Here is an 8,974-nt window from a genome sequence, read left to right as displayed (position 1 = left end):
CCACTGCCGTTCTGTTACCGGAAAGCTGCCTGCCTCGCGGCAGGAGAGACCAGGGTGGGCCTGGTGGGAGCAGAGCAGGTGAGCGCTGGGAGCCCTCGGAGAAGCACAGGAAGAGCTTCGGTCTTGCTGAAAATGGATTTTTAAAAATATATATATTTTATTGATTTTATACAGAGAGGAAGAGAGAGGGATAAAGAGTTAGAAACATCGATGAGAGAGAAACATGGATTAGCTGCCTCCTGCACACTTCCTACTGGGGATGTGCCCGCAACCAAGGTACATGCCCTTGACCGGGATGGAACCTGGGACCTTTCAGTCTGCAGGCTAATGCTCTATCCATGGTCTCGGCTGAAAATGGATTTTAAATCAACATCATGTAAGGGCCCTCAATTGGAAACAGGTGCTGCTTTCATTAACCCAGGAACGCCTGGAAGTGAAGCAGAAGGCAGGGACCTAGGAGCGGATGAGGAGCGAGAACACGTGCCGGGAACTCGCCGTAACGATGTGGTCCACACAGCTCTCCTTTGGGTACGACTGAAACGCCAAACATCTGCGGATGGCAGATCACATCAGACTCCGGGGAAGGTGCCGGCCAGTGGGAAGGGGAACAAGAACACGCTATTTAGAACGAGAACAGCTCCGTGTCTTTATTGCCTACACGTTGCCATGCGTGGTCTTTCTGTCACGAGACGGTTCTCCGTGTTTAGAAGGATCCAACGTCTCCTCGCATCTGACCTCACTTTGTGCACAATTTTATTCAGTTTTGTTTGCAGATGTTTTGATAAAACATATTATAAATGGAAATGTCTTATACGCCTATCTATGTATAGGTGTCTATATATACTGTGTATGTTTTACAACAACTGCTATAAGATGTTGCTGTATAGAGATATGGCCAGATTATTATGACCACCTGATGTTTGTAGGCACATTAGCCGTACACGGCATCGCATGGGATATGGAAGCCGAAGGCCTGTTCGAACACCTTTGCTGTCTGCAGTCACCAAGATAAAGCGTCTCCAATTTGCACATGAACACAAGGATTGGACAGTCGAGCATTGGGAAAAAGTCATGTGGTCGGATGAATCACCTTTCCAGTTGCATCATGCAGATGGCAGAGAGAGAATTTCACAGAAACAGCGTGAAAGCATGCACCCCACATGCATGAGTAAACCCTTCAAGCTGGTGGGGGCAGACTTGTGGTTTGGGGCATGTTTTCCTGGCATGATTTGGGCCCTTTAATTCGTGTGGAACAACGTCTGGATAGCACTGCATACCTCAGTATCGTTGCTGATCAAGTTCATCCTGTCATGTTGATGGCGTATCCCAATGGAGATGGCTTCTTCCAACAAGACAACGTGCCATGCCGCGGTGCTCGTACTGTGCAGGAGTGGTTTCAAGAACATGAGGGAGACTTTACCTTGCCTAGGTGGCCCCACAATCACCAGATCTCCATCCAATTATTATGACCACCTGATGTTTGTAGGCAAATTAGCCTTAGGAACGAAGTTAAAAGAGCCATCAGGCAGCTGGTTCCACAACCATCAGATCTCACAGAACTGGCTGGTGCTATCCATCAGGCACAGTGTCAGATTCATCGCGTGGAGTCAATGCCAAGAAGAATCACGGCAGTGTTGAAGGCTAAAGGTGGCCCGATGAAGAACTGATGGGGTGGTCATAATAATCTGGCCACTCAGTGTATCTTATGTGGATGTCTCCTGTTTGTGACTATTTTGAGAAGAGAAAAAATGTTTCTGAATAAAATTCAATTTTTCAGAGCCCTCGAGCCTCCCTGCGACCTAATCTCTCCTTGGCTCTGTTGTTGACTGACACCGTCACTTTCTGCTCTACTCACCCTGTGACACATGCCAACCCCAAGCAGCCAAGAGGCCATCACCCCGGGCCCACTCCTTCCCCCACGGGGCACAGAGCCCGCAACCCAGGCAATGCCCCGACTGGAAACCAAACCCTGACCTCCTGGTTCAGAGGTCAACACTCACCCACTGAGCCACGCTCCTTAGACCCGGTTCTCACAAACCCCAGTGTGGGAACCCCGTTCATGTCCGCGTGGTTCAGGGTTCTGGTTCAGGGCTCGGGTTCTGGAGAAGGCCGCACACAAATGAAAAGAGACTAGAAAAGCATTAATTTGGGAATATTGGGCGCCAGGCGGGAGCCCACCTCTAGGGGGAGGACTACTCCCTGCTCCGGCCTTACCATCCCTTTATTGAGACTCAGGTACACCCATAGCCCTTGGGCAGGAATCTCCAATAACAAATTCACATAAGACAGCAGAGGTGGAGCTGCTTCAGCTAACAGTGTTTCCACTAAGCAGTGAGCGACCTAGCTCTGACCTTCCAGAGCAATGGAGGTTGTTGACAATGATCAGATTCCGGCACCCAAGGGACTTCAAAGGGTGGCGTCTTCCCTTTGAGATAACCTGAAATGACTGAGGACGAGCGTCCGGGGGAGAAATGGCTGTGGGTGGTGGCACGCAGCCTTTCGGGTTTTCAGCCTTGTTGGGAAAACCAGGCACCGAGGGGCGGGTTTCTTGACGTCCCTGCCAACACCGTCTACAGAAACCTAAGAAGCTAAGGGCGGCGACAACCATGAGGGGCAGGAGTGGCAGTGAAACGGGGAGACCCCATCGCAGCCACCCTGCCGCCCGACGCCCCAGGCTGCCGAGGACCCCGCCATGGAAGACAGTGCCTCGCCGGGAAGGGAATGGCTTCCGGCAGAGTTTTTTTTTATTTTTTTTATTTCTTTTTTTTTTTTTTTTTTTTTTTTTTTTAAGACTGGCTTTGTAATTTATTGTTAACAATTTTTTTTTTTTTTTTCCAAATCAATCTTTATTGTTCATATTATTACAAAGGTTCCTCATTTCTTCCCCCCTCCACCAGGTTCCCACCCCACCCTCCGCCCCCTCCCCATCCCCCATTGTCCTCATCCATAGGTGCACAGTTTATGTTCAGTCTCTTCCTCCCTCCCTTTCCCCGATAGTAAATCCCTTTTCAGATAGTAAATCTGTTACTTAGCATTATCTCATATCAATAATACCTCCACATGCCCATTGATACACTTCACACAAAAGACATTTCCAAATAGGTCAACCAGCCTCATCCAGGCCCCACCCAAGGCACTTACAGATCAACACCCCAGCGCTATACTAACTCAACACATCCAGATCTAAGCCTTCATCACTTGATTCAGCAGACCCTCAAGTTCCCGCAAAAGTTTCCAGCCATGTCTGAGAGGCAGCCGTGGGCAGGTACAGGCGAGGAGCGAGCTGTTTCGGGCCTGGCTGCTCCGGGCCTGGCCTCTGTTGCTCTGGTTCGTTCCACAACCAGCTGCTCCGGGTCTGGTCACTGCCGCTCCCGACCTAGTTGCTCTGGACTTGGCTGTTGCTGCTACAGGCCTGGCCGCACCCGACCCGGCTGCTCTGGGACCGGTTGCTCCGGTCCCGGCCGCTCCGGGCCTGGCCGCTCCCAGCCTGACAGCCGCTGCTCCGGGCCTGGCTGCTCCCAGCCTGGCAGCCATTGCTCCTGGCCTGGCCGCACCAGACCCGGCTGCTCCGGGCCTGGCCGCTCCCAGCCTGGCAGCCGCTGCTCCTGGCCTGGCCGCACCAGACCCGGCTGCTCCGGGCCTGGCCGCTCCCAGCCTGGCAGCTGCTGCTCCGGGCCTGGCCGCACAAGACCCGGCTGCTCCGGGCCTGGCCGCTCCCAGCCTGGCAGTCGCTGCTCCGGGCCTGGCCGCACCAGACCCGGCTGCTCCGGGCCTGGCCACTCCCAGCCTGGCAGCTGCTGCTCCGGTCCTGGCCGCTCCCAGCCTGGCAGCCGCTGCTCCTGGCCTGGCCGCACCAGACCTGGCTGCTCCGGGCCTGGCCGCTCCCAGCCTGGCAGCCGCTGCTCCAGGCCTGGCCGCACCAGACCCGGCTGCTCCGGGCCTGGCCGCTCCCAGCCTGGCCGCCGCTGCTCCGGGCCTGGCCGCACAAGACCCGGCTGCTCCGGGCCTGGCCTCTCCCAGCCTGGCAGCCGCTTCTCCAGGCCTGGCCACTCCCAGCCTGGCAGCCACTGCTCCGGGCCTGGCCGCACAAGACCTGGCTGCTCCAGGCCTGGCCGCTCCCAGCCTGGCAGCCACTGCTCCGGGCCTGGCCGCACCAGACCCGGCTGCTCCGGGCCTGGCCGCTCCCAGCCTGGCAGCCACTGCTCCTGGCCTGGCCGCACCAGACCCGGCTGCTCCGGGCCTGGCCGCTCCCAGCCTGGCAGCCGCTGCTCCTGGCCTGGCCGCACCAGACCCGGCTGCTCCGGGCCTGGCCGCTCCCAGCCTGGCAGCTGCTGCTCCGGGCCTGGCCGCTCCCAGCCTGGCAGCCGCTGCTCCGGGCCTGGCCGCACCAGACCCGGCTGCTCCGGGCCTGGCCGCTCCCAGCCTGGCAGCCACTGCTCCTGGCCTGGCCGCACCAGACCCGGCTGCTCCGGGCCTGGCCGCTCCCAGCCTGGCAGCCACTGCTCCGGGCCTGGCCGCACCAGACCCGGCTGCTCCGGGCCTAGCCGCTCCCAGCCTGGCATCCGCTGCTCCGGGCCTGGCCGCACCAGACCCGGCTGCTCCGGGCCTGGCCGCTCCCAGCCTGGCAGCCGCTGCTCCGGGCCTGGCCACACCAGACCCGGCTGCTCCGGACCTGGCTGCTCCCAGCCTGGCAGCTGCTGCTCCGGGCCTGGCCGCTCCTAGCCTGGCAGCCGCTGCTCCAGGCCTGGCCACACCAGACCCATCTGCTCCGGGCCTGGCCGCTCCCAGCCTGGCCGCCGCTGCTCCGGGCCTGGCCGCACCCGACCCGGCTGCTCCGAGCCTGGCCGCTCCCAGCCTGGATTCTTCGTGGTTGTCTACTGCTGTTCTGGGCCTGGCTGCTCCCAACCCGGCTGCTCTGGGCCGGGCTTCTCCGGGCCCAGCCACTCCGTGTCTGGGTGTTCCTGGACTGGCCACCCTGGGCTTGGCCGCCTCTGCCTCAGGCCTGGCTGCCACTGCCCCAGGTCTGGCTGCTCCAGTGCTGGCCGTTGATGCTCTTGTTCTGGCTGCTGCTGTTCTGGGGCCTGGCCACTGCTGCTCCGGGCCCAGCTGCCACTGCCTTGTGCCTGGCCACTCTAGGCCTGGTCGCCGCTGTTCCAACATTCTGTCCCTTTTTTCTCTTCTTTTTTTTTTCTTTTTTTTTTAAAAAAACAACAAAACGCATTTATGTTGCAATGTTGGCTGATGCGTTGAGTTCTGACTTAGTCTTTGATTTTTCAAGATCTTCTTTGTATTCTTTCTTAAGTAATTTTACTATCATTTGCTCTCACTTGATTTCTTCACATTGAGAACTTCTTTGGTTTCTTCCTCCTTGTCCTGGGAGCTCAGCAGGTTGGCCTGTGGCACCCCTTTGTTCTCCGCAGGCTCCCGCGCTGCTCCAGCCTGTTGCCGGGGTCGGCGCCGCCCAGGAAGCAGCCCCAGTCCTTGGCTCCGTTGCCAGCGCTCAGCAGTCGAAGGCTCAGGGGCACCCCCCCCACTGGGGGCCCCGTCGCCCGGCTCCTTGCTGGCGCCCAGCTGGCCGGTGTCCGGCAGGGGCTCCTGCTCCTCGTGGCGTTCCTCCAGTCTGGAGCTTTCTTTCTCCCTCCCACTAGGGGAGTCCAGGTTCAGAGTCAACAGACTGTCCTCTGCGCACAGTGTGCGCGACTCCGGGGGCTCGGCCTTTCGCCGCGCTCCCAGGACTCCACCTCACAGCCCCGTCTCCCCCTGCCCGAGCCTGGGTCCCCAGGGACTGGCCCAGACCTGGAGTTCGGGGAGGTCTGGACTGAGGCTCAGAGCTGCCGCCGGAGGCTTTGTTTCTTCCGGCTAGGGTAATCCAGCATCAGAGTCAACATTCAGTCCTCTGCGCGCCATGTGCGCGCGACTCCGGGGGCCCCGCATTTCGCCGTCCCCCGGGATTGTCGCCCCCTGCCGGAGCCTGGGTCCCCAGGGTCTGGCACATAACTTGGGGCTCAGCGCTGCCGGTTCGGGGGTTCAGCCCAGGCTGGGGGTTCTATTTCCTTCCTGCTAGGGAACGCCAGGCAGCACCCAGCCCTCTCCTCCTCTCCGGCTGCGACCTCTCCGCGCGCGCTTGCGTGCGAGCACGCCGCATGTCTCCGTACCTTAGGCTTTTTTTCAGCTCCTCTGATTTTCCTTCTGGTTTTCTCCCTCCTTCCTATTGTAGAGTTTTCAGTCAGTCGACTACCTGTAGCTCTGGGCAATGTCCACTCTACATTTTAGTTGTATTCCTTTGAAATTGTTGTGAGCTGCTGCGGCTAGGTGTATACCCGAGCAGCCATCTTGGATCCTTTTGTCTATTTTTTTTTTTTTTTTTATTTCTTATTTCAAATATATTTTTATATATTTCAGAGAGGAAGGGGAGGGAGAGAGAGAAATATCAATGATGAGAGAGAATCATGTGATCAGCCTGTGCCCTGACTGAGATTTGAACTGGGACCTCCTGGTTCATAGTCAACACTTAACCACTGAGCCGCCCCAGCTGGGCAGGAAGAGAAATTATAACAATCCCATTTTTATTTCTCCCCATACCCCGTCAGGCTCTGGGCCTTCACAGGACGTGGCAGGTCAGGCAGGGGCTGCAGTCACCGCCCCCCCCCCCCAAGGTCGCCAGGGCGTGGCAGAGAATGGAGAGGCCCTGCACCCTGCCAGCCATTGTGACGCCTCACAGAGGTGACACAACAGAGGCCCGGGCCCTCAGGACCCTCACTCCAGTCTCCCCCTCGGCGGAGAAACACTGCGAAGCCAGACGAGAGCCGGCCCTGCCCACCCCGTGCAGCCGCCCGGCTTCCATGCGATAGGACGGACAGGGCGGACGCCCCTCGGCCGCCTGCGGGATGAGCGGGAGGCCGGAGCCCGCGCCGGGCCGGGCTGGGGAGGCCGGCGGCAGCAGCAGCGTCCAGGCTCTGGTGCAGGGGCGCGAGGGCCCCGCCGCCCGCAGCAGGTGCGTGACCGAGCCGGAGTCCCATCGGATCTGAATTCCCGGAAAGTAACCCAGAAGGAGCTTTTCTCCTTTTCCGAGAAGATCATTTCCAAACGTTGGCTCTCACAGCTTCTCTTGACTACAGACCTCGCTGTGGCAGGCTGTCTATCTAGGCCGGTGGTGGGCAAACTGCGGCTCGAGAGCCACATGCGGCTGTTTGACCCCGTGAGTGTGGCTCTTCCACAAAATACCACGTGCAGTGCGGGCACGCGTGTACGGTGCGATTGAACTTCCTGGCCCATGCACAGAAGCCGGTTTTCGGCTCTCCAAAGAAATGTCAGTCGCTGTGCTGTTGATAGTTGGCTCTGTGGATTGATGAGTTTGACGGCCGAGGGTGTAGGCCAGGCGTCCGGAGGAATCACGGCGGCTGGGACGGGGGCTGGAGGAGAAGCCCCATTCCAGAGAAGGGACCTCTGGCCCTTCTCTGACTGGCTTACTTCACTCAGCGTCATAGCAGGACAGCAGACTAGAAACAGACCCCCAGAGAACAGACGGACAGCTGTCGGGGGGAGCAGTGGGGGTGCAGGAGAAAGGTGAGGGATCAGCAGGCCCATGGGTGATGGCAGGAGAGCCACAGAGGCAGGGGGCAGCCCGGGGAACGCGGCCCCTGACGTGAGGTTGTTGTATCGCAAACCAGCGAGCTGGACTAGACGCCTCAATGAGCCTGTCAGTCAGGAGCCATCTTTGTCGAGCACAGGCTCAGAGCAGGTGACCTCTGTCCCACTCTGAACAAGCACGGGAGGGGCACTTCCTTTTCTGTCCTTCCAGGTCTTTGTGTGAGACAGCGTGTGGCCTTGACTATCCTATCTGACAGACACCTGTCATGTCTACACAGACAGCGTGTCTTCTCTATACAGACACCTCTAACCGGGGATGAACTAACACTTGGCAGAATGTGGGAATTAATGTCAGTCTCCGTGTAGCAGCCCCTGTGGATGGCTCGCTTGCCAGGCCAGACAGTTAGGTTTACCTTTTCAATTATTCAAGCCAAAAGCACAGTTATTGTACAGCCTGAAAACAGCAGAGCTCACGTACAGAAGAGGAGACGAAGAACAGGGTAGTTCAAACAGCAGTTTTTCCAAAGGAGGGACACTGTGCTTCCAGAGGGCTGTGTGTGTGTGGCGGGGAGGGGGGAGGGGGGGGGCAGGCCGCTCTGGAGCCGTGCTTTGCCCACCTGAAACCGACCGGACAATAGTGCCCGTGAACGGCACGGGAAGACACACACAGCACGCAGCCCCGCAGCCGTGAGGAGAGGCTCGGACGCGCACAGCGGCCTCCTCCCTGCGTGCCCCAGGCCTGCGGTGCTCAGGGGCGCGGGCCCCCGAGGCAGTGGGCTTCTTTCCCATGCCCCCGCATGGGACGTGACCGCACCCTGGCAAAGCCATCGCCTGAGCCAACGGCTGTGGCTCCTCTCGTGAGATCAGTGTGCAGTCACCTGCCAGGAGGCAGCAGGGAGGCCTGTGCGCTGGGTGGGCTGAGCCTCCTCCCTCAGGCCTGCCCCCCCCAGCCCCGCTCCCGCCCCCTCTGTGCTGCCGCTGGGAAGGCCAGCACAGGGAAGAACAAAGGACCCTCCCCCTCCTCCCACCCCCCATCCCTACCCCAGCACCAAGCCCTGCAGAAGGGCCCTGAAGCAGAGGGTGAGTGCTGCCAGCTGTGGGGAGGAGCAGTGTGGTCACACCATGGAGGGAGGACTCTGGAGGGCGGCCGAGTCCCCGCAGGGGGGCGGGCACAGGGGCTTTGCAAAGCCAGCCTGCCCAGGGTTTACTCAGAAACTCAGTGAGCCTGGGCCCAGCCTCGTGGCTCAGTGACTGAGCATCGACCTAGGAACCAGGAGGTCAGGGTTCGATTCCTGGACAGGGCCTGGGCCCAAGTTGTGGGCTTGATCCCCAGTGTGGGGCGTGCAGGAGGCAGCTGATCGGTGATTCTCTCTCATCATGGATG

The sequence above is a fragment of the Pipistrellus hanaki genome, assembly GCF_964339955.1.
Source record: "Pipistrellus hanaki genome assembly, chromosome: 10".
In the NCBI taxonomy this organism is placed as follows: domain Eukaryota; kingdom Metazoa; phylum Chordata; class Mammalia; order Chiroptera; family Vespertilionidae; genus Pipistrellus; species Pipistrellus hanaki.
The sequence above is the reverse complement of the archived record's forward strand: the minus strand, read 5'-3'. Positions refer to the sequence as shown.